This window comes from Gouania willdenowi, chromosome 18, assembly GCF_900634775.1.
Source record: "Gouania willdenowi chromosome 18, fGouWil2.1, whole genome shotgun sequence".
Classification (NCBI taxonomy): domain Eukaryota; kingdom Metazoa; phylum Chordata; class Actinopteri; order Blenniiformes; family Gobiesocidae; genus Gouania; species Gouania willdenowi.
In genome coordinates this window covers 13,316,504-13,343,416 of record NC_041061.1, presented here as the reverse complement: position 1 = coordinate 13,343,416, position 26,913 = coordinate 13,316,504, and the positions used below count along the sequence as shown (strand labels likewise).

Sequence of the window (26,913 nt, the reverse complement as noted above, 5' to 3'; positions counted from 1 at the left end):
TGAGAACAAAATTGTAATTGACTTCCTGAGGATAAAACAATATATATATATATATATATATATATATATATATTCTAAATAAATTGTCATTGGAAAAAATGCTGGTCACTGAAATCATAATGTAATTGTAATTGACCCCAACCCTATTGGATACACTTAATATCAAATACACAAACACATTAAAAAAAAAAAAAAAAAAAAAAAAAAAATGAAATATCTTTCAACGTCCATCTCCTCAAAGCCAAAGGCGCAGAACTTTTCACTCTTGACAAGCTGCAGGTGCAAAACAAACGACTGTTGGTCAGATCATCACTCTGCGTTCCATGACCTAAAGACAGCGTGTATAATGCCTCAGAGAAGGGCGACAACTTGTCTAATTCCAAAAAAAAAAAAGGGGGATTTTTGTTCCTGGCTTCTCATGCCCTCCCCCTAGAGTCGATGCATTTATAGTCTTAACCTCTCTCTCACATCTCTGATCAAGTAAACCAGTCATCGTAAAATTAATTTCCCCCATCAAGCGAGACTCTCGCTCTTTGGGATAACAATCTATCTTAAGCGGATCAATCTAATCTAAACGTGTTGAAACGGATGGAGATTGACTTGTTTATGGCGGCTGCCCAAGCAGTCAAGAAAACGAGGGCGGGCGAGTGTGTACATGTGTGTGTGTGAGTGTGAGGTGGGGGGGGGGGATGCTAAGAGCAACAAATGCCAAGGTGATATTACACACACCTCCGAGGCACGAAAAATGTAAACCTACCCCTGACTCTAGACCTTGGCTTCGACACTTAATACTTCTGTCCTTCTTGGAATTTGCCAGACATGATGAATGGCCGCGTGTACAGTCATGCTTTCCTCAAGAAGCCAACATTCAGCGGGAAATGGGAACTGTGAATAGCGTGTTGTTTATCACAGTCACACACACAAAAAAAACCAAAAAAACAAGGTTTTTTTATGATGTGGCTGAAATGATTGTATGGCACCAGAGTGAGATTGATTGCTGTAATTGTGTGTGTAATGGGGAAGAAGTGGTTAATTTATTGGTCACATGCCAGACAGCTGTATACATAGGGTTGCCCAATCACTGATAACACCTATATGTAATATACTTCCTGACCTACTTTCAGGCTGCGTAGTTGTTTCCCAAGGCATGCCTCATGTCTTCTGAAGCCATGATCATGAATTTAACCCTGCTTATGTTCTCAAATCACTCCCCTGGAGAGTTACCTGCACTCGATATGATTATCTCATGGTAAAAAAGTAAAAAAAAAAAATTAAAAATGCTGGCGTCATGTTCAAAGCAGTTACTGAGATTATTACTCACCCGGTTTTATTGATAGATTTCATTTCTGTAAAGTAACAATTTCGAATGAAATCTAACACTTTTTATGTTAGGTTTGTTTTTTTTTAAAGTATGTGGAAAAAAAAGCTTAGTTTGCAGAACACAAACCCAAATCTGGGAAATCCTGATGGATTAGATCAGTGTTTTTCAACCTTATGTGGTCGCCTGAAAAGTCTAGTATTTGATTAAAAAATAAGGTAACACTATAGTTTAGAGAACACCTATTAACCATTAATTAGTTGCTTTTTAGCATTAGTAATATATTGTTTTTTTAATTAGTCATTATTAAGTACTTATTAATGCCTTATTGTTATTAATGCCTTATTATACACTTAATGGCAGTCTCAAAGTCCAAACAGGGTTAGGATTAGGATTAACGTTAACCCTAATCCTAGCATGTTGAGATTGTTATTCATATACAACAACTTCCTGATTTACTACTAATAAGTAATAATTCTGACGTTATTGAGGGAAAACTCTTAGTGGTTGTATAATAAGTGGTTGTATAATAAGTCCATACAGAATAAGGCATTAATAAGTACTTAATAATGACTAAGAGTCAATATGTTACTAATATGCATATTAATAAGCAACTAATGAATGATTAATAGGCGTTCCCTAAACTAAAAAAAATACTGTTTAAAAATGTATTAAATTAATAATAATAATAATAATAATAATAATAATAATAATAATAATAATAATATTGTCTATTAATCTACATATATGCTTATCTATTATCTATATTTGTTAAATTCTTATATAAATCATTTGAGCGCTACATGATGACTTTGTTGTAATTAGCGCTATATAAATAAAGTTGAAGGGATTTGAATCATTATTAAATTATTTTTGTAATTAAAACACAACACACAGTTTTAAACAACTGTATTCTAAATGAACACTTTCTGAAATGTACATCGAGTTAAAATTCAGTGCAGTAGGTCTGAGCTGGTGGAATTTGATCAAAATTGAATTCTAGAAAAATATAAAGTTTTTGGGGTCGCCAGAAATTTGTGATATCGAAATGGGGTCACGATCCAAAAAAGGTTGTCAATGTTTACTGAGACAAAGAACAATATTTTAGCAGCGCTTCTTAATTAGCAGTGAGAAATACACATTAAAAGAATAAAATAATTATAAAATGGAAGAAAAATAACAAGAGTATATATCTTTAAAAAAAAAAAAAAAAAAAGTGGTTATTGCACAGTGGTGATAGTTCACACGATTTATGTATTTAAGAGACATAAATATTAGTGGTGGAACTTGATACAAACAAATAACAAAAATCGAATTAATTAGAGGCTTTTAAACCTGATCAATCTAAATGAATCACATAACAATATTTGACATGAGCAGCAAAGTCTTTCCGAGTACAGTACCAGTACCCAACAGTACCAATTTTTGGTACTTTTGTGCGATAATAAATGGTAAATAATACAATTGCCGTAAAATTTTTTTTTTTTTGAGTGTATTATTTTTTAATCACAATTAACGAGTTGAAGTCCCAGCCCTAACATAAATACAGACACTTGGGCTTTGATGCAATTAAATTAAAGGCATTTATAATATTTATTTACTATAGGTATGCATTATGCCAAATTTATATCATCAATATAGTGAATGTATGTGGATGTGAATGTCTCAGAATCTTTATTTTTAACAGTTTGCCACAACTCTATTAAAAAAATAAAATAGTTTGAGAAGACCAAAATGCATTATTATTACGGCTGGCACATTTTGATTAATTACAGAAAAATAATAATAAGCTTTTAGCATCTTTCCATTTCCACTTCTCTGCAATGTACTGTACTAAGTGCTGTTTTTTTAATTTTAATTTTAATACACAAAAACAAATTTGTTTTAGAACGTTTAGAAAAAAATCCAGAAAAGTATGAATATAGCTTACTTACATTTAAGTTTGTGCTTTGTGACCAATGCAATCATAATATACTTTATTCATATTGCACATTGTGTTAGCACTCAGTGATGGAAATATTAAACACAATTGTGTTTTTTAAATTAATTTATTCCTCTTATTGATTCAATCATACACCAAAATCCATTTAAATTGAAAAAAAATGTTTCTTTTGTCAAATAATGCTAGGCAATTAATTTAGAATAATTAAGACTAATTAATTACAAAGTCCCAAGTTAATTAGATAAAAAAAAAAAAAAAAAAATCAAGTCCCACCTTTAATTAATATGTAGAAGAAAAGCCAAAAAATACGTTTGTATTTGTGATTCAAATTAAACGTGATTAAGCATTAACTATATCCTTAATTTATTATGTCTAAAGTATAAAAAGTAGGGGTGGGGGAAAAAAATCGATTCACATACAAATCGCGATTCTAATCATCCACAATTCTGAATCGATTCATAAACTTCAAAATTCGATTTTTCAAAAAAAAACTTTTTTAAATTTTTTAAAAAAATTTAAAAAACAACTCTGATTCAGAAGATCCTGTTAGAGTCTTTACTCAGGAAACACTGTAAACTGAACATACAAATACATATGATTGTTCTCATAAATAGAAAATACCACTACACAAAAAGTCTGCTAGGTTCATGCTAATGTCTATGGGAAAACCCATGTATATGCTCATGCTAACATAAAAGTGTGTTTTTTATTTATTTAGCATGAATAAATGTTCCTTTGTGTGATTACACCATTGGAATCAGTTTATTTAAAATGATCTTATACAAACTGTATTGTTTTGATGCCGTAGTTTGCCTTAACACACTATGCGATCGATTTTGGATCGAATCGTGACCCTAAGAATCGAAATCGAATCGTGAGACACCCAAAGATTCACATCCAAGTCTCTCCAAAGCTAACAAGTCTTGTCGTAGCTGCAGTCCGAATGATTGACACCGTTTGCTGCATCACAATTTGCTCAACGTGTCACTAAACTTTTCCTAGTCAGACATATGTGACATGGACATTTTTCAGCTGGCTCCCACCCACAGGAGCACCGACTGTAAACACTCAGACATTTATTGGCATCGCATAAAGACTTCATCACTCTGAGTAAAAAAAAAAGAGCTGATTTAGAGAATTGGGTTTTTCTGGTGCTTTAACACAAGTTTGCATTGCCAGCTGAACTTGGAGAGAGGTTTGTTTTTTTTGTTTTTTTTAGTTAAACATTAACTCAGTCTTTGGTTTCGTATGAGATATGAACTCTTTCTGAGTATGTGCAGTTTTACACGACTATCACAGTTGAACAGATAACAAGGGAAGTCTGCGTGATTACTGATAGCGTTACATGGCACTTTGTCCTTGTGAATATCAGTTTATTATTCACTTCTTGTCTTTAAATGTTGCATAAGTCAAGTAGAAGGTCACACACGTATTGACAGTAAGAACCCTAACAGAGTGCACATCTCGAGCTCCGATACGACCTGCACTGTTCGTGCCGTGCTTAAGAGGCACGCTTACTCATCATTTCAGAACGGCTGAGTCATGCAGAGTCAATATCACCTCTTCATAATGTAATGTGAAATCCAGTTTGCGATGAGCTTCGTAGATAGATCCTTGGTTTTGATCTAGTCAGGTGCGGGTGCAATGAGCTGGAAAGCCATTAGGTCCATTAAGAGAGCAACTGGGACAGCAGGAGCAGCCATGGTGTGCAGCAGCCTGTGGCCCACAGACACAACCACAGCTAAAGGTAGTGAGGGGTGGAAGGTTAGACAGACTGAGAGGACTCCTCCGTGACAGAGTGGATCTGTGGAACTGAGCTCAGGACATCTGTTCAGTGAGTTGGAGTACGTTCAGTGTGTGTTACTAACAAAACACACATGGGTAACTGCGCTCAAAGATCATGACATTGATCACTTTAAAGTGTGGAACAAAGTTCATCAAAAATACTCGAGTGTTCTCTAGGGATGTAACGATTAATCGTAAGGCAGTTAAAAATCGATTCATAGGTATCACGGTTGATATTGATTTTCTGAAAATTTAATCGCAGTACTTTTTTATACAGCAGAGGGTGCTATATATTTATCCTTCTCTTGTCCAAATACTGAGGCGGCAGGCGGAATCTGCTACTACTTTCTTTCTGGCTGCCTTCTTTTCTTAAACATGTTTATAAATGATTCCTTACCCCTTTAGCACCGAAAGAATATCTGGAATATTACGTGAATATCTGTAAAAGTCACATTTTTCCATTAGCTCTGCTAGCATAGCATCTCTTCTTCACTGCACAGAATATCTGCATGCCAACCGACCACTGGGTTACCAGCGCCCTCTGCTGGTCCAAACAAATATCTGACGTAAATACAATGCAGATTGTTTTTTTTAAAGTCCAATTGTTAAGGCACAAAGTACATTTTCAGTCGCACTTTTAAAAAGAAAAAGAACTATTATGCAGTTTTGCATTGTTTACTATAGAACCATAATTTAAATTAATAGGCTTCTTCTTCATTTGTATTATTCTTTTATTTATTTCATTCAAGATTTATTTTTAGTTAAATTGCATTGTTTTGAATAGTTTATCAAGGGATTCTTTTGACAATGAAAAATAAAATAAAAATAGTACAGCATTTTCTAGTTTTTTCCCAAAAAAAAATAGAGGAATATTTTTCAATCATCATTTGTCTACAGTCCCATTTTGTAAAATAAATCGTGGGAGAATCGTGTCGTGAACCCAGTATCGTGAATCGAATCGTACCGGGAGTTGAGTGAATCGTTAAATCCCTAGTGTTTTCACATTCCAACAAAAATACTGACTCGTCAGGTCAATTTCAAGTAGCAATTTCAATTAGTTGATTAACACACTATAAAACAGTTTTCGTTGTTGGTAGTAACACTTTTTACATTTTCTTTGTTTTCTAAATTAAATAATTCATTGCCTGTTCGACTGATTAGACATCAAAATATATTTAAAGTTAGGTCAAATTCAAAACACATTTATATTTTTGATAGCAATGATTCGTAAAAAACTTTTAGAGAAAATAGAGAAATAATGGTAACACTTTATGTGAAGTTTTATACATTACGCTGTCATTATCTGTCATTAGCATGGATAAGGTGTCATAAAGGCTATCATTAAGCTGTCATTAAGTGTCGTTCACTAGATTATGAAATCTTTGGAGCCATTTTGGCAAAGGTTTGGGGTTAGGGTAACAAACAACACTTATTGACAGCCTTCATGACACCTTATTAATGCTAATGACAGGTGTTGTGTCAAAATAATGTCAACCTTTAAGTATAAAACTTTGAGTTAAATAATTAATGAGTTGTTCTTTAATTTAGGCAACAAACAATGAAGTAATAATGCTCATGTCACAAATTGTCCCTGTTGATGGCAGATTTCGCTGATGACTTTTGCTTGGTTTTCGATGCATTTGAAGATTGAATTCGAAAATGAAAAATGTTGGAATTTTAATAATCATTTTACAAGTAGCATCCTATATGACAGGGGTGTCAAACTCATAATCATTCAATGGCCAAATAATGAAGCAGTTTATCTGAAGTGGGCCACATATTTTAGATTGGAAAATGCTCAATTTCAACATTAATGTGCTCTCGTTTGCACTACCATGTATAAATGATACATAAAGGAAAGTAAGACACCGACAATATCCAAGCAGTAAATGATCCACGTATGATCTTCACGTCAAAATTGTGATTTTGTGACACAGTTTTTGTTTAGGAATTTGGTAGGAAATGACAAGATTTCAGAAAAAGTGTCACTTCTTCCCACAGTTTGAGATAAAATATGACTCTGGTCGTGTGATATAGGCATGGGAAAAATGTGAGCCCCTATAAATATTGTGTAGTTTCATCAAATTTGTGAATTCCAAGTTGAAAAATGTAAAACTTAATTATTTGGTATTTTGCACATGTTTCATTGTTTTCTTTATAGCTTTTATTTTACTTTACTTTTAGTTGGAGCATAGATAAATGTACCAGAATACATTTCCTGGCCGTGACTGCGTAGTTTGTTTAAAGGGAACCAGTACTTGTCACTATAACATAAAATGTGTTCAATTTATTGCCGATGAACAAAATGTGTGCACGTTTATTTATTTTCTTTTAAAAACACACATCTATGAGGAGCAGCCATGTTCGGCTGGATGAGACATTAAGTTGTTGATTCAAAACCTATTTATTTGTTTTTATTTGTACTTTTTGATTTTAAACTGTGTTGTGAAGAACTTTGTGGCTTTTTGCCTGTGAAAGGTGCTATAGAAATAAACGTTACTTACTTGATTCTGGTGCAGTGTTAACATTAAGATCTACCTGATTTCTTTGATTTTTCTATTTTGTTTAGGTTTTTGTAGTGCTTTTCTCCACATTTGCTTTAATATTGTTCTATATTACGACGAACAACACAAGCATGTGTGTTGGAGTTACTTTTGACTTGTCTAGAGTTGCTCTTGTTGCGCATCGGAGCAGCCACAGCCAGCTGCACTGTTTACATATGAAATGGACTTACAGGGGATGAAACTGGGAAGACATTAAACTGATTTAGAGGAGGAAAATCTGCTTAAGAAGTACCTGTTGGAGGGTTTGGTCTGAGTTTAGCAAAATGGCAGCCACTGTGACTCCCGGACGACCTGGATTTGTCCCGGCTACAAGACCTCTAGTATATATTATACGATCTTTTGAGAGAACTTCCAGTTAAAATTCACAACAGGTGCCTTTTAAAGTTTCTTTGGTAATAAATCTGTTTTACTTTTTATTCTTTCCATCCTTAAAGTCGTTCCTAACTTCACCCTTCACCATCAATGTCTCTGGCCCCTTTAAAAACAAAACAAAAACAAACTTTTTTGTCATTGCCTTTCCAAACTAATGGTGACACACTCACCTAATTTCTGCTCATCTCTATCTCTTTCTGTCACTCAATCACACTTTTCTATCCCTCTTCTTTCTTGCTTTTCTTTTCATTTTTAGCCAATTTGGAGACCAGCCGATTTCCAGAAGCCCCTCACCGTTGCCGATTGACCAGGGCCATTGTTTGCACTGGATCCTCCATTTAACAGTTCAGTGTTCATGAAAAGAAGCTTTTGCTACTCTTATCTGTCAACCCCTCCATAAAAAAACTACTCCCTCTCTCTCTCTTCCTCTCTCTCTCATTCTCTCTCTCTCTGTGGCCAGTGATCCCCCACTGACATTCTCACAAGCACACCCTCATCAATTTCACACCTCCAATGCCCTTCTATGCCAGCGTGGAAGTTAAGTGGAGGAGGTGAATTGATGGGTGAAAGCTGACCAAGCTTGCTTAAAATCAAAGTCAGGTTTGTGGAGGAGTTTTCAAAGTGTGGGACACAAAGGACATGTCATCAAAGTCAATGGGAAAAAGAACTAGCATCACAATGTCAAGGTAACGGTTGAAATAGGATATTTTCTGGAAGGCTTTTGAGCATTGTGCTTGTATTCTTTCTTTCAAGCTAGAGTATATGTATCTCAGGCAACTATTTGCTGCCCCCTGTAGTTAGCATCATTCAAGTATAATGTTGCCAAGACACGTTGCTTCTTTTTCTCTATGTTTTGTACCAGTGGTTCTCAAACTTTTTGGGCTTAAAAGCACTCTTTCTCCTTTTTCTGATTCCAAGTACCATCTATGTCTGACTACAACATTTTGCTGAGAATTCTATGAAAAAACAACTATACAGCATTATGATGTATGAATGAGGGATAACACACATTTTGAAGGATCTCATTTTGTAAATAAGTGGAATAAGGCATAATTCAGTGCCTCCTGAAGAGAATTATTATTTATATGGTTCTTACCATTCTCGGTCATGTCCTGCCTGGTGTAGAACAAAGACTGACCCTGTGCCAATCTACTTCTCCCAACAAAATCGGTATCCCCTGGCCGCGGTATCGTGCATGCATTCATGGCAGATTTACGTTGTTAGACTTTTAATGACATAATCTACAATGTTGGACTTTGAAATGCTTTTAATCCTTGTATATCATTTTTATTCTATCCTACCTGTTGTCTAACTTAGTGATTTCCAACTGTCAGAAAGTCTATACCTCCATGTTAAAGTGTATCTCCCATATTAAAGCACATGTATCGAGTGTTGTATGATATATCATGTAGAACATCACAAATAATTACACTGCTTAATTTCAGCAACTTTACTCTCATCTTCATTGAGTTTTAGGGGGCGTGCTGAAAATTTCAATTTGGATTTATTTTGGTAGGTCTCAAATGCAACTGGAATTTTCAGGACTCCCCTGTAGCATAAAGGGTACCTCTAGTGGAAATGTATTTTATACACAGTGTAAAATTGTTTTCATTCTTTATTTGTGAAGCAAAACACCCCCACACTTGTGTCAAAGTTTTGCAGTCAACAAAGATTTGTTACTCTTGGCATTTTTTGTGAACCTGGCAAGAGCCAGAGTGAGGTGTAGCCCTCCCTCTAACTCCAGTTCTCCACATTGTCCATGTCTGGCAAATCCTTTCAGAACCAGGGAGGGACATGAACAGAATGCTTGAAGCTGATTGGGTGAAGCGCCTGTCCACCATGATTTGTTTTAGCCAATCACACGGTAACAAATGATGATGTCGTCATCTGCATGCGCCGCAGAGACGCTGCTACAACAACAAGGCTCTGTTTTGCTGTCTTTACCGTCCAAAAATACACAAAGCGTCTTTCAAAAACTACTACTTCTAAAACTGCGTTTATCGCAGCTTCCACACATTCATCTTCCTGCATTGACATATTTCTATTTTGATTCGGAGTAATGCTAATAGCAGTAGCCCAGCTAGTTCCTCTTCTAGCATACGCTAGTTTTGCTTCGGCGCTTCTGTCTTCATCACACCCGGATATCCCGCCCTAAACCATAACACTTCCTCACGATTGGTTTGAACCGTTTGGTTTTGGATTCGAAAGGCAAAGGTGGGAACAGCACAAGATGGATTCTGGTGTTTGTGAACACCAGGAGAATATCCTGTCGTATTTCATATCATATCGCGATTTACACCCCTAATCATCATTATTATAATTATCATTTTAACTAAAAACAAACCATATTTTTACATTTTCCACTCTCTCTCAATTACCCCCTGTAGTGCCATTGCATACCCCTAGGGGTACATGTACCCACATTTGAGGAACACTGTTTTATGTGATGATAAAAGACGTATTAGGAAAAAACTTAAACATTTCCTTGTCACTTTCCCTTTTTTGTCTTTGGGAAATTAGGCTATCCTGTCATCAGCAAAACTGCTGCATTTATGAGCTACTAAAGTAATTGGTGGAAGACTTGAGGGCTCAGCTGAGAAAAAGGGATGCACATCCACCTGACCGAAGCCTCCAGCTAAATGTTTCAATGGAAAAAAGGAACAGGAGGAGGGGGTGCAGTGAGAAGGTAGCACAACAAGGTGCCTCATTCACTGGTGCAGGGCTTTATGGGTTCTCTACCAACTGTCACTCTGCGCGCTGAATCCACAGCGCTGTAATATCTTAATGGTTTCAAATTAAGTGCTTGTAAAATGTTAAAGGAAATACTTTTTTTCTCTCTCTGGCTGATCCAAAGCAGCCCCTTGACTTACATATGGGCTCACTATACGTGAGAGCTGCAGGTTTGAAAGGTGAAATCACTCCCACGTGAGATGGCTGTGGATAGGCTGGCATAGAATTAGCTTTTACAGGCTGTGAACTGCAGGCCTATCACTGTCTATATGCCTCCCAACATGCCTTTCTCGCTCCTTTTTATCCACGTCTTAATTTCTCTCCTTATACATTGTTTTAAAGGTCCACATATTTGCTACGTATCTGCACGTAAAGCATGCACGCATAGGCTTATCACAATAAACAGTGCAAATATCCTGCGGGGGATTCACACATTTAGCTTCTCATGTCCCTCTAGCATTTCTAAGACTCGGCTCATTCCACGCCAAACACATTCAGATCACTCAACCAGCTAAAGTGTCCCGCGTGACATCAACCCTCACCATCAAACACAAACTCACATCATATGCACTCCTGTATGCATGCATGCACATACATAATGCACACACGCATTGCATACATGCACAGACACAACTAGAGCATCTCCTGTATTTCAATAATTGACAATACCTGGTAAATATACTTGAAGACCCTAATGATATAGATTATAAGCCATGTCGTGGAATGGACCCCGGGAAGACTAGCGACCACCTGGTGGAAGCTAATGGGGATCCAAATAAAGAATAAAAAATGCATTGCTTCGGTGGAAATTCTTCTCATAGCAATTCTGAATACAATTCCCTGTGTGAATGAATAAGCCCTGCCAGAGTTTCACATTAGCTCTGCAGAACTTGACATCTCGACTTCTATTCTTGCACAAATACCAGCATAAAATGAGCCGCTAAGGGGCAAATCTAGCAGACAATTACATGTCATTACATTGGCAAAGTGGTTTTAGTGGTTGAAAGGTGCAATGAGCGCTGGTGGTGGATGGGGCAACACAGATACAGCACATTTAGAACATTTTGCATTAGAATCTAAGCTTGTGGTTTTCAACCTTTTCAGCCCGCAATCACCCAAATAAAGGTTCCAGAGACCAGGGACCCCCACTGTACCTAAAGGTTGTTAAACAGACATGAACATTGAAGAACAGTCATGTGGAGATAGGGTCATCTATAAGGGGGAATAAACCAGAGAGATTTTTTGGGTCCATCCATAAAGTCAGCAAAATGATGGTCCATTGTTCTATGAATCTGTGATAACCACATTTATTTATTTATCTGAATAATATCCACTGTTATCCAGGAAGTTTATTAATATTTGTGCCATAGTATATAGTCAAACCTAAAGATGTAAATCCTTGTTTTAATCAGAAATAAAATGGGTTAAAATGGGTTAAAAATGACCAAATATGGTTGAAAAGGTGAGAAAAACACAGAAACTGGTTAAAAGCTGCACATTAGAGTGACCAAAAACCGACAGAAAAAGTGGTAAAAGGGGTTGAAAGTATCAATGATTGCTTAAAATTGGCAGAAAAAAGTAGGATCAATCAATTTAAACTCTTACCAGAAAGACATTTCTGGGGTTAATGTGCTGATGCAAAATACCACACGGGCACATTTATTAACAAAGAGCAGCACAATATGTGCCACTTTAGGCTTTTTCTCCTTTAAGGGACAGCACGTGTGAGTGAATTCTGTAGTGTGGCTTGTTTAGGGAAGGGCTGGGTTAGAAGACACTCAAAAAATCCATTCAACTTTTGATGCAGTTCTGAGAAGAAGCGAAAGCAGTGACTCCTAAAAAAAAGTATTTTATATAAATAAGAGAATATTGCCTTTTTGTATATCGCCAAAATAGAAAACTCGATATATCTTGAATCTCGATGTATTGCCAAGCCCTACTCCAAACTATTACATTTGTTTGTATTTTGTATTATTGCCCTTGTTTTAGCTCATTTGCCATTTTTGATCTTCGCATTAGCTTTTATGAGTGGCACATACACCAAAATGTGCCTCTTTTGCACACACTGCCTCACTCTTTCCTCTTTCTGACATGTTTGCGGCCTTTCGCTCTGTGCACATCTAATGGCTAGGGTGTAATCCACTGGCTAATCTGCTGACAGCCTGTGTGACAAGGCATTAGCTTTGTGTCACTGCCTATCATGCTGCTTCTTGGCGTCTGTGTCAGAGAGAGAGAAGGAGAAAGGCAGAATAAATAAAGGACTTAGAATGAGGCGAGGGAGTTGATGAGTTTAAAGGCATCAACATGCATACAAAATATGATCGGGGAAGCTTGCAGGTATGCTATGCTAGCTAAGGTGCTTGTGTGTGCACGTCAGAGGTAAATTAAGGTGGAGGATTGAAGTTTTTGAACTCATTTTAGCAGCTTTTACAAGGTCAGACAGCTGGTGGATTGAGGAAATGCAGAGATAAATGGACTGGTTTGGGATTCTCTAACGCTTTATGAGACATTTATCAAATCACTTTAAGGTTTTTAACAAATGTTGCATTTTCTTCAGACAGAATAGGATTAGGAATCGATTTGGGGGTGTCAAAATATACTGTAAATATGGAGTTTGGTTCAATGGACATCTGTATTCTCTTTCATTAATCAATATATACTAATAATATAAGTGTCATTGTCATTTAAGAGGCCTTATGTCCAACAGGATACACGTGGATGGCACAATTTTTCAAACAGTCAAAGAACATTCTTCTCCAAATTATTTTGAAACAGATTTTTAGGAACAATGACTAAGGCTGTGTTCGAAATGGCACACTCCATACTATCCACTACAAAAAAACATATACAGTATGCTGGCGTTGATTCTCCACCTTTGAAAGTTCTGAAAAATTTTAAGCGAGAAAGTGACCAAGTAGAAGATCAACATGTGGTCATTTGATCTGTAACACTCACAAAAACACAACATTTCTTAGATTTTCGGAGACCCGCCGTTGTGCAACTGACCAAACTTCCGATTAACTTCAAAATAAGAGCCCTATTTACAAAAGCGTTAGGGTTAATGAATGTCAAGGAGAGATGCTTTTGTTTTGAAAAGGGGATGTTTGAGTTTTAGCTTGATTTTTTTTTTTTTTTTTGAATCTTAGCCGGTCCCAAGGCGATTTTACATTCCGCTCACAATGCATCATGTGTCCACCGTGCGTACTTAAAAAAAAGTCCCAATGTAGTATACATCCGTGTATGTCTTGCATACTCAATCTTTCCATACTATCGAATGTAAATGCATTACATTTACAGACTTAGCATGAGTAGTACGTTAGTATGACATTTGGAACACACCCAAAGAGTTTTAACAAACCAAATGGTGGTACATCTGATATGATGATGATTAAGGGAGTACCGGTACATTACACATATATTAGGAACCACTGGACAAATGAATACTACACAAGGACATTTTTTATATTCATCTTTTCGGACATAGTTTACAACTGTGGGAGAATTTCTTTTAGCAACATTAATGTTCTCAGCATCACTGAACCAGATGTCACCTCGCACTTGCCCACATTTCTCTCCTTTTTAGCTCCTGACGCTTTTCTTTGGCAGTCTCCTCCCCTGTCTCCACCTGAGTGATCCTGTTATCACAGCTGACCCCCTCACTAGATCTGTCGACAGCCAACGAGATTACACCCAAGGCCACAGAACACACTGGGCTCTTCGTTTGAAGAGGGAGGGAAAGATTGCCTGATCCCCTGATGCTTACAAACTGGTCCAGGCTTTAAGGAATCAAGAAGGTCCTGTTGGGAATGAGTGGGGTTTGTGGAATGGAGGTTTTTTTTTTTTTTTTTTGCTGCAGTCAACTTTAAGTCTACTTCTAATCACTGGGCTTTTCAGAGGGGATATAAAGGGAAGGAGAATGAGAGCTTGGTTTGGTCTGGAATTAGGCCTTGGTGGAGCTGAGGATAACGTTGTTGGGCTTTGATTTGATAACGGCGCTTGCTTGAAAGCTTTTGCGTAGCAGGTTTGATCAAATCTTCACTGCTCATAGTATATAATTTACAGCTCGGGCAAAACACAAAGATTAGTGTTGCTCAAATCAATACCTGTCTTGTGTTTTCAACACCATGCCTGCTATTATGTTATGTAAGTTATATACGGTAGGTTCTTACTTCGACTCTTTCTATGGATGATAAATTATGAAGAACGTTGTTTACTAAACAACCAGAGGTGTAAAAAGTACTGATATATCCTATTTCTTTATTTTTCTTTATTTTGTAAAGTGGCTTTGAGTCCCAAAAAATATAAAAAATATAAAATTGATGCATTATTAATATTACAAAGTACTGTTATTTGATTGATATTGTACACAAGTGCCGGTACAAGTAAGTCATACATAAAATATGACTACGTAAAAGGTAGCTCAATTAATCAATTGGTTGCTATGATGTGCTATCATTTTTTGTAGTTTCACAATGTCTATTGATCATTTTAAAACAAAAAAGTAATGATTTACTCAGTAACAGTTGGGTGTAGAAATGCAATTAATGACTTTACTTCTTTTAAAATGTATTTTAGTACAAAGTAATGTACTCAAAAAAGTGCAAATGCCCATAAAAGCAACTCAATTACAGTAACTTTTACCGCTGTAAACACCACATTATATCTATTGTTTTCATACCATGCTTAGTTTCCTTGTGGCCACTGGGTGGGACACATCCAACGTTTAAGAACACTCTTCAATTATTATTGATTCGTGCGTCATAAAGAGCGGAGTCCAGAGAGACAGACGTGATAGCAACGTGTCTTGCCAGAATACTGTCAGAGACTTGATGGCTCACTTGTCCGTGGCCTCCACATCATGTCGTCTTCACCAGCTGTTGTTTGACAGAAACAGATTCTTTCCCGCAGTGTGCAAAGACACAGCCATCAACCTCAGAGACATGACAGCAGCACTCTATGGGGCCATTTTTTTATTTATTTTTTTAATACATATTGTAATGTAAGACGTATTACTGCTGCTGCAGCATATGCAAGTGGCATGATATGAAATGGCATTAGAAATTTTCCATTTCCTATGAGCACAACCATTTTGGATGTAAAATACAATAGAGGAGCATTGGTTTCAGATGGTTTTGCTGCACCAAAAAACAGCTTCATATGAACCCTATACACAATTTGCACAAGTAAATACAATTTCTCAGTTTCACTCTTGTTAAAATCAAAGTACGCGTCACAAAATCAAGGAATCATATCAAATGACTTGAATTTCAGAGACAACTTACATAAAAAAAAAAAGTCAAACTGGACCTTCTAGCCCAGTGGTTCCCAACTTTTTTTGGATCGTGACCCCATTTTGATATGAATCATTTTTGGCCACCCTAAAGACATTTTTATTTTCCCCCAGAATTACTTCTCGATCATGTTTGTTCGACTATATTGGGTCAATGTCGTGACACCTAAATATTCTGTACAACTGCCTTTCTTTTAGTGAAACAAAATATGTACTAACTTAGTATTTATGCGCTCACTTAGATTATTATAATTTTTTTCAACTCTTACTGACTAAATTACTTCTGTAGTTTATTTTGTTATTCAAAGAGTCCAAATATCATGTGGTGCGACTATGGCCATGCCTGCTGTTTAACAAAAAAAAACTTTAAAATCACTCTAAATCAATCTAAACTTATTTTTTGCCCTATTTTATTTATATATATATATAATATATATATATATATATATATATATATATATATATCCTGTATAAGATTTATTTGTATTTATATTCTTTTTTTCCATCATAATATTCATGCAAACCTTGCCTGATGATGCCCATTTTATGAAATATCATGCAGTGAAATCCTTATGCATTATTGACCAAATACAGCCAGGATTACTGACAATTATTTTTTTTAACTGCATTTTATTGTTATTAATATTATTACTACATTTTTACAAAGTGAAATTATAGAATACAGATGTTTAAGACAGTGATGTTTCAATTTGAAAAAAAAAAAAAAAAAAAACATAAAATGTATTTCTAATAAGTAGTTTTTTCCCAATTAGTAAACATTTCAGGCGACCCCACATGGGGCCCCGACCCCAAGGTTGAAAACCACTGTTCTAGCCTCTCTTTTCATTGCTGCAAATCAGCATTTGTTGAGGCTCCAGCAGTTTGACGAATGCAATCGAACTGCCTTCACACCTTTATCAACAACAAAATCCAATGTACAATACCGGGCAGCCTACCAGACCAAGCTCCCAACACTTTGTAGATCATCGTAATTAAAGCATAAATTGAAGCTATTGAGTTGCACACAATCGCCTTGGCACAGGTTCCCAGAAAGCATTGATTGATGCATGCACTCGGAAACAATTGCACTGATATGCAGAGTAAAATATGGATGTGTTGTAAACAGAATCAATAGCACACTACAGGCTCGGACGTTTAAAATTGTGGGCTTTGAGTTACAATCAAGCAAATAATGTAAGAGGTAGAATAGAGCGATGGGGCATGCAGATTTATCATTTCATACAGGGAAACATATAGGGAAACATGTCGGTGCACAAATCTCTTTCAAGAATGGCAATTAGGGAATTAGTTGCTAAATATGGGTGGGATTTATGTGTTTAAATATACATAATGCATTGCATGTAACAATGTCAGGTCAGTGGAGTCCTATGATATACAGCTGCACTAAAATATATGCATATGTAAAGCACTTTGCAAGATAAAAGTCTGAAATCTGAGTCCTTTGGGTGCATGTCTTTGACTCCGGAGAATTAACGCTAATTGCGATGTTGAAACAAATTTTTTAAAAAAGTGGAATGAACCAGGGCAAGTATTTTGTTTCGGGGGGAAAAAAAAGGCATTTGGCTTTGATTAAAAACCGAGAAACATGAAGATTCACAATATAATTTCTTTCGACATTATTTGATTTTATCCCTGTTTTTTCCAAATGATCTGATAGTCAGAAAAGAGGTTGCCTCAATCTGGTTTTTATCAATGCTGCCATATTTGTTATTTTGAAAGCAGTGCATTTGAATACACGGAGATTTCAGCCTACTTAAGATTGCCAACAACAATAAAGCTTTTTATAAGCAGAAGACTTTGATGTGTATCAAAAGTCTGAGTGGTTCAGTCAGTGCTGGGTTTTTTTTTGATGATGAGTAATGGAAAATATAAGTGGCTTGAATAATACACAAATACCCAATCTGACCTTAGTTAGATCCTGTATAGGTTGCAGGACAAACATATTCTGCGAAAAAAAAAAAAAAAAAAAAAAAACGCCCAAATAAGTATAAGAAATTATACTTTATTAAAAATACTAGCTACTGTGTACACATGTACTGTAAGTCTGCATTTAAACTGTATCCATTCAGACTGTCTTAGGAAAGAAGGCAAACTTAATACACCAACAAAAATAAACAAGAGACTTATTATTAAAAGTGAGACTATGGCCGTGTTCTAAATCACATACTAACGTACTATGCATACCAAGTTTGTTGTCAATATTAGTATGGAGTGCGTTCACATTAGTGTGAACAGATTGAGTACACAAATACCTAGATGTATACTATATCGGAACATTTTTTGAGTATGCACGGTGGGTACACTAGTCATACTCAACCGCCCCACGATGCATTGGGAGCGGACATTCATGGATTGTAAAATCATCCTGGCACTGGCTTCAAACTGAAGATCAAACATCCTCTTTTCAAAGCAAAAGCGTCTCTTCTTGTCTTCCATTCGTGTTTTTAACGCATTTGTAAATAGCGCTCTTGTTTTGAAGTTAACTTGACGTTTTGTCAGTAATAAATGGCGGAAAATATGAAATCTCTGAAATGTTGGTACAAAAATGTTTTTCCGCAAGTTTTTCACTTACTCGTTTGAAATATTTTTTTCAGAACTTTCATAGGTGGCAATATTTAGCCTCAGTGTGCTTCAGGTTTTTGTTGTCATGGGTTCGAAATGCATCTTGTGAAACTTGGAAGTTTACTTCAGTGGGAACGGCCACCATCCTAATCATACTTGTTAGGTGCATATCGCCACCTACTGTACTGGAGTGTGTAAATCTTGGTGCCCACCATTCACTATCTTCTTCTTCGTCTTCGTCTTCTTCGTCTTCTTCGTTATTGGCGTGTTGCAACCAACTTGAATAGGTACATATCGCCACCTACTGTACTGGAGTGTGTACATCTTGGCACCCCCCCACTCACTTTCTTCTTGTTCTTCTTCTTGTTCTTCTTCTTTGTTATTGGGACTTTGCAACCAACTGGAATAGGAGCATATTGCCACCTACTGTACATGTTTTATTCCATTACTTACTTACTTAATTCCTATCATGCTTATAGTAGATAGTAGATACTCATTGAATTTATAGTGAATAGTACGTTAGTGTGCCATTTCAACACAGCCTATATCCAAATTCGTCATCTAACCTGAGGAACAATCCATAATTAGCCTCCACTTTCAAGCAAAATAAGTAACTTTTTGAAACAATTTGCACATCCCTGCGTGTTTTATCAAGCATGATGAACAAAAGTAGAAATATTACTTTCTGTCGAGGTGCCATGTGTTATGGCGAAAGAGATTTCTGAAAACTGCTCTGGGGTTTGCACCTGAACCCTTTGCAGCTCCTTCATGAATTCATAACTTGAAATGAGCTTAAGATTTGTCACAATAGTTACGCATTAACAACACAAACTGGGCTCAGTCAAGAAACGCGTGTCATGACGAAAAAAGTCGAAAAAAATTATTTTTTGTTTTGTGCTTTTTTTTTTTTTGCATGTTGTCCTTAAAGATTGGACTGCCTTTGTTTGAAAACATAATGAATGAAAAATGGGATTGGGAGGACAGGGAGCGCCATAGTTACAGATGAGTGTAGGCATGAGGACAGCTGAGTAAGAGGCTACGGAGTGGAAGGTATGTATAGGGAAAATTGGACCGGAGGAAACAACAGAGGGGTAGTAGGGAGAGGCAGCGGGCCAGGTAAGAGGAGATAGTGAGAGTAGAGTGGCATGAGAATGAGTGTGGATAAAGAAAGGGGGGGTGGGAGAAATAAAAGAGGTGGAATGAAGAGGAGAGTAAATGGAAAAAACAAAAGCAAAAGAAAAAAGGTGGTCAAGGAAAAGCTTTTCCTCACAGTTGTGCATATATATACCATATCCTCAAAGCAGCTTTCATCTGCCTTCACATTTACCAACCCAGGTTGAGGAAGTCCTCTACAACTTCGCGCAAAAAGACACACAACACACGCTGGTGATGCCAGAATCCTCCTTTGACAGTAATGGCTAGTCCAACGTTTGGCATCACATGACTTGTTCCTTTTCCATATGTTATGGAATAGCTTAAAAGAAAACACGGCGCTCAATCAGTTTCCTCCAATTATAGCCAAAGTAAGCCTTACCAGACCGCTGGATATTGAAGTCTTTCTCGTACACTAGATGTAGCCAAAATGGAATTATTACATTTTAGTTCTCTGCAAAAACATCAAAGTAGCGCCGACACATGCCAGTACTCACTAAATACAAAAACACGAGTTGTCACAGTAAAGTTAAACCTTCTTTTTCCTTCTTATCTCCTCTTTCTGTAAAGCATTGTAGTATAATTATAATAAAGCATGCCTTATGCACAGTAATGCATGATGTACAGACGTATACCCGTGATAAAAGCTTGAAGCAATGTGGAGACAGAAAAACGAAAGTGCGGCTGCCTAACAAAGTATGACGTGTCCAAGGCCTATCACTAATTATGCCCCCACTCCTCCAGACTGCTCCCTCACTGTGAGCCAATGTAAAGAGCTCCAGTGATTACTGATGTAAATGCCCCAGAAAGTACATGTTCATAAAGATACGACATGTGCTCATTCTTTTTAGCTTGACATCTGAAATCGAAATCAGTTTTTTTAAATAATATTTTACGACTTCACGTAGAATAGAAAGAAAGACAATAAATAGTATTTTATGGTAGTTAATACGTAAGTAGGACAGCATTTTGGACCCTAATGAGTAGTACCTGGATATTCTCACTGGGTCATGTGTTTTCAGATCGTTTCTCTATAAACCCTCGAGGTGGTTGTGGGTGAAATTCTTTGCAGATTAGCCATTTTTGAAGCTGAATCCTTTCCATTGACATTCTGATGCCTGTTTGAAGGTTTTACAGATCATGTCCATGAATACATTCCTAAAAACACCACCATGTAAATGGCAGAATAGCTACTTGGTGTACCTAATAAAGTGACAATGTGATTTTGGTTTTACAAACATTTAAAATGTACAAATATTACAGTATGTTTGGAATTGAATCCTAATTTCAAACAAACAAACGACAATAAAAACAGTCATCAACAAAAACAAAATATAGCCGCCCATATGGAAAAATAAATAAATAAATAAATAATAATAAATAAATGGAAAAACAAGTATTTTAATTTGCAGCAAGTTTACATGCTTGAAAGGGTTGTGGGGAAAAGTTAAAATGTATATAATTCTACCCTTTTTACATCACAATAAGGTTTTAGTTTACATAATAATGTTTACATCAATCACCATCTAAAAGATAAGATAACCTTTACTTGTCCCACAAATGGAAAATGTGCAGTGTTTCAGCAGCAGTAGATAAATAAATAGGTAAATAAAAAGGTATACGATATATACACTATACTGTATATATTACATTATATATACACACATACCATTCAGACACCAATGTTTCTTATAATACATCAATTATAGTCAATTATACGCCATTTATATATAGTATAAATATACAAAATATCTTACTCATGTATATAATATTATGTTTCTATACACAGAGTAGGGCATTACAAAAATATCCATTTGTTTGTAACCATTATCGTCTTAAGGTAATCCACATATTTTTCTCATATTTGTATGTTACATGTTCTTTTAAACTTGCCTATATTTTTTGTTTTATTTCATTTATATGTTAGAATATTCCATAATTTGACCCCTGAGGTTGACAGGCACATTCTTTTGTGTTTCATAATGTATTTTATAAGCTAACTTCCCCTCTGAGTTAATATGTACCTTGTTGAAGATTTAAGGGCAAAAAAAGAAAGAACTTTATCATAATTATATGAATGTGGCACTTCAATTCTACTTGGTTTTCTGAGTTGAGCATTGAATAGAAATGAACTGATGATATAAAACATTTAATTTAACTTTTTTTCCTCTAAAGAAGAATCCTAAGATAATTATTAGAATTAGCATACCACATAGATGTACTTGCATAACAAAACAAAAAAAAAAGAATAAAATACATATTTTTAAATGATCATTGAACTTATACTCATTGACCAGTTTTAACAACAATTTAGCATAGTGCTGAGAATATATTCAGTTGAACTTGTTTATTTCTCTAACATCGATAAAGCACTTTATTGGGTTTCAAAGACGCACTACCATTGAGAACTTTTACCCAATAAATTGTTCTTTTAATGAAATATTCAGTTCCAAAATGCTCTCCCTTAAGCTGCCGGTCATTAATTGTTCTGTTGTGCTCACAAGCACTTACTCCAACTTAAAACCATTATAAATCTTCATTGTATTGACCGCACCTAAACCTAGAGTCCCATTTGGGTGATATAGAGCAAATGAATAGCATCCTGATTAGAATATATAGAGCGTTGCTTCCTGATGCAGCAGCATTTAGTGGGTAAAGGCTAATAGATTAAGTGTATTTTGACCTCCAGATTTTCCACTGTGCACTTATTGAGTCACTCTGACAAGTCAAATAGAGCATACAACGCAAACAAAAGCAGATGTGTTTTTTTTTTTTTTTTTTTTTTTTTTGTGAACACGCTGTCCAAACAAAGGCACGCACACATGTACTGTGCCCCGCGTGGATTTCTGCAGTAATCGAATGACCCACATGCCCACTTAGCTTTCTGTCTCTCCCTGGTATTTTCCCAATGCACTGTTGCATGGGTAAGAGAGATGATGGGCCGGGCACACCATTTATCACTGCCAGACACGGTTCAACACAAGCTCTTATTGGCTGGACAGAATTCATGATTGCTAAAGTGGCACTCCAGTATCTGAAAGCACGCTAATTAAACAGCGGGGAAGGAAAGAGCAAGCAGCTTTTCACTTTCCAACCTCCAACTTTGTTCTCGGCGATGACTAACATTCACTGCATTCTGAGGTTACAGCGTGAAATGAAAAAAAAATTTAAAAAAAACAACCTTATGATCTGATATGAAAAATTATGGTCTTACCTTTCAGAACTTACGCAGCTGTTTTGTAGAGTTCTGAGGATAAAAGAACATGAACAAATGAGCGCAATCAAAATTTGAAACACTTAGTTTAATTGTTGAGAAATAATTTTAACACCAGCGGCTACATCTATGCCAGAGGTTCTCAACCTTGAGGTCGTGAGACACTGGGAGAGGGTCGCCAGTTTATTTTCTAAACAATTTGAGCCCAATTTTGCTTATTTTTACCCTTTTGCAACTACAACAAACAAAACAAAACAACAACAACTACAACACAAAACATACAACACAAACTTGCCATATTTCAACAACCTATTTTCATCACATTTTTCTTGCCATATTTTTGCTCCTTTTTAATGCATTTTTGCTACATTACTCCCATTTCTGGCACTTCTCAATCAATCTCATCAAATTTCAATGTTTTTTATGCACTTAATGTCATATGTTGACCCATTACTCTCACTTTTAACTTTTTCACCAGATTTCATGCTTATTTTTTTGGCCAATTTAACCACATTCATCATTTATGTCCATTATTTGCCCGTTTAAACTAAATGTTCCAAAATTGACACTTTGAACCCTTTTTACAACTTTTTCTGTTCGTTTTTGCCCAATTTCTGTGGTTTTTAAAATCCAATTTTACCACTTTTTCCACAGTTTTTGGTCACTTTTAACCCATTTTAATTCTGATTAAAACAATGATTTACATCTTTAAGATGACTATATCCTATGGCCCGAATAATAATAAACTTTCTGGATAACAGTGGATAATAATCAGATAAATAAATACATGTGATTATCACAGATTCATAAAAAATAGACCATCATTTGGGCCCCAAAAAGCTCTCCCCTTTATCCCCCCTTATAGATGGCCCTGTCTCCACATGACTGTTCTTCAATGTCTGTGTTCAACCACCTTCAGGTATAGTGGGGTCCCTGATCACTGGCACCCTAATTTTGGGGGTCACGGGCTGAAAAGGTTGAGAACCACTGATCTATGCAAAAATGTGCAGTCTTTCTCCAAGCACTGATTCAGAAACACCAGTTCCTTTAACAGGGTAAAGGGCAAACATGAAAAAAGCTACTGATTACATTTGGCACTAAAGCCCCTGTAATTTTACAAAATCCCTCCACTGCCAATTTCCATTTCTCAGTCATCGACTCAATGCTGTGTATTTCACATGGGTCTTACTGGAGCACAAAGTCAGTTATGAGAACAATGGGGAAACGGGAGATGGGGGGCACTTAGCAGCAGCGTTTTAGTTTAACACTAATTAAAACATGGGGGGCGCACAAAAGGTCAGAGATTGACCAGAAAGTAGGAAAACAACTGTCCATGTCACCACTGATTGCGTGTATGAAGTCAGTCAAGGTTTGTCGATGATTACCAAGCTCATTTCCAAAAAAAAAAAAAAAAGAAAAAAAAAAGCTGAATATAGAAGACGAAGGGGGAAAAGAATTAGTCACATGACTGATAAATATGCATATCTTCATGCTCTGCTTCCTTCCCCCATGTTGCGATAAAACTTGGGCTTGGTGGATGTCGCTAGCACAATTGGTTCTGGCTGAGGAATGTGAATGCTGAGTTTTAAGGCAAAGTACTTGAATATCTGCTGTCAAAACGTTAAAAGGGAATTTATTTCTAGTTTATATGCAAGCTATAACATGGAGTCAGTAAATGGCTACAGTTTGATGCACAGTCGGCTCCCATTTCTCTTCTAGAGCTTTACAATCACAGGCTTATGGGTGCTCGGCCTGGATTTAGTGAGCGCTATGAAAACACAAGCTAACTGTCAGCGTGTTATGTATGAATAGGGTCATTTTGAATATCTGGACTTAAAAACTACATCTAATCCATCTTTTTGTCACTTTGGATCAGTCATCTCTCCTGTTGGAGGAATCTGGAAGCTTAAACGAACGAGATAGCAAAACAAAACAGTGTAAGGAAAGTGAAATTGTTTCTAAACCCTGCTTGCTCTACCATAAAAGCTTTTTGCTGAATGGGAATTACAGGAAATGATTAATAGGTGCAGGCACTGAAATTAGCAGGTAATGAACAAGCCACCTGTCAGAGGCTAGCAACCTTTAATATTAGTATGGCTAAATGTAGCCACAACCGGACTCATCCACACCATGAAAGCCAGTTGGTTATTAATGCAATCAATCTATAAGTTTTAGCAATATATTGCAGATTATTCAATCACCCATAAAGGTAGCGAAAATAACTATTTTATAATAACTATTAAGCTAGTGTCTCTGACGACACTGTTATGGTGCATTTGTGAGTTTAAGATCTTAAATTTGCTAAATTTGCACCTGACAAACTAACGTGTGCACGTTTCTTCATGTTAGTCCACCCAAAGAAGTAATACACACAAATGTATACAATGAAAATACTGTTAGATTTTTTAAATCAGGGGTTCTCAACTGGTCTCACCCTGGGACCCACATTTTGCTACGGTCATTAAATCGCGACCCACTTTTTTTTTTTGTAGAATTCAAACTAACCAAATTTAGTTTTTGTCAAAAATAGCTGTTGAAAACACACACACACATGCTTTTCTTTAAAACGTAAATCTATGTGTTTTCCTGTGTAACATGCATTTCACAACATGCCTGCCAAAAGAAAAGTTTATTTCAAAATAAAAGGCAAGTCCAACATGAGAAACATTAAGTATTTATTTATTTTTGACCACCCAGTACAGGTCCGTGACCCACTTCTGGGTCCCGACCCACCAGTTAAGAATTGCTGCTCTAAATGACAAAATATTTCTAAAGCTGATTTAATGTTTTGAGGTTGGGGAGAGTTATTTGAAATAGTAGGATGTAATTTTAAGCAGAGCATTGCTCGGTTAAATGAGCTACAAGTGTATTTCTGCTAATGGTCCAAATGGTATCACTATTGTTTTGGAAGAAAGAGTTGCTGAATAGAGTTGTGGAAAGTCAACACAAATTTTAATGCATAGAATGTTGCTGTATCAACAATTTTGCTAAAATGTTGTCTAAATATGTATAAATAGATAGAAATGGACAGCTCCATAATTATATTTATTTATATTTGACTAAATTCCTCTCTTGAGATGTATTTTCCAACTTTTTGTACTTTTGTCTACATCACTCGTGACTAATATCGAACAACTAAACTAAAAGCTTGGCAAAGGCGCTATTTAAATACAAAACATATTTTAAGATTTTGGCTTCACACTCTCTCAGATAATATTTTACAGGCACACAACCGCAACAGCATTTGTCCATGTTACATTATTTATGACGCGCAGCGCAACCAGAGGAAGGCACGAGCAGCCAGTGGAGCAGAGTCACATTATACCCGTGCACAGCGTTACAAAGCATGCTAGCACTCTATTCTATTTTCTATTCACAGAGATTTGATCCTCAAGCTGACAGAAAAACATCTCCACAATAGTAATTAACGCAATTGTAGGGATTCATGGAGAGGAGAATGTAAATCCCCATGAAAAAGAGAAAAAAAAATGACTGTCTTTTGACATTTCTATTTGTATCAGTGGCAGATGATTAGGCAGGGAGGAAAAGAAAAGGGGATGAAATGGTGTTTTGGGTAAATACTCACTAGAAATATCAGATGTGATGAACAGTGGTGATGTGCAGCCAACCTAAGTAACCCTGGCGATGAAAGGCCTTAATGCTTCATTTATTTAAATGCTAAAGTCACCCTCCCATTTCACTTCTTCCTTCACACCCAACAAACCACCTCTGCTTTGCTTTACGCTATCATTTCATTTTCCAGGACTCTACACATTTCTTTTTTTTTTCGGAACAACTTGGTGTCAGGGTCAATGTCTTTCCCACCCCTGCCACTCCCCCCAATGTTGAAAATCTCCCTCTGTTGCCCCGCCCTGACAGCCACCCATCAACCTGGGTGCAATTTAAAAAGCCCTTCAACAGCTGCCATTCCTCCACACTGGCTATCAGTCCAACTGCCAGAGC

The 26,913-nt window shown here is 36.3% G+C and overlaps 1 protein-coding gene across 49 annotated transcripts in view; it reads right to left on the bottom strand.

Annotated features, from left to right (window-relative positions):
- Nucleotides 1–26,913, bottom strand: part of LOC114480326 (receptor-type tyrosine-protein phosphatase delta) — a 486,676-nt gene that overhangs the window by 186,491 nt on the left and 273,272 nt on the right. For all 49 annotated transcript variants that reach the window (XM_028474351.1, XM_028474374.1, XM_028474368.1 and 46 more), the window contains exon 9: nucleotides 22,951–22,983. The gene's annotated coding sequence lies outside the window, so the exon portion shown is untranslated. The remainder of the gene's footprint in view (nucleotides 1–22,950; nucleotides 22,984–26,913) is intronic.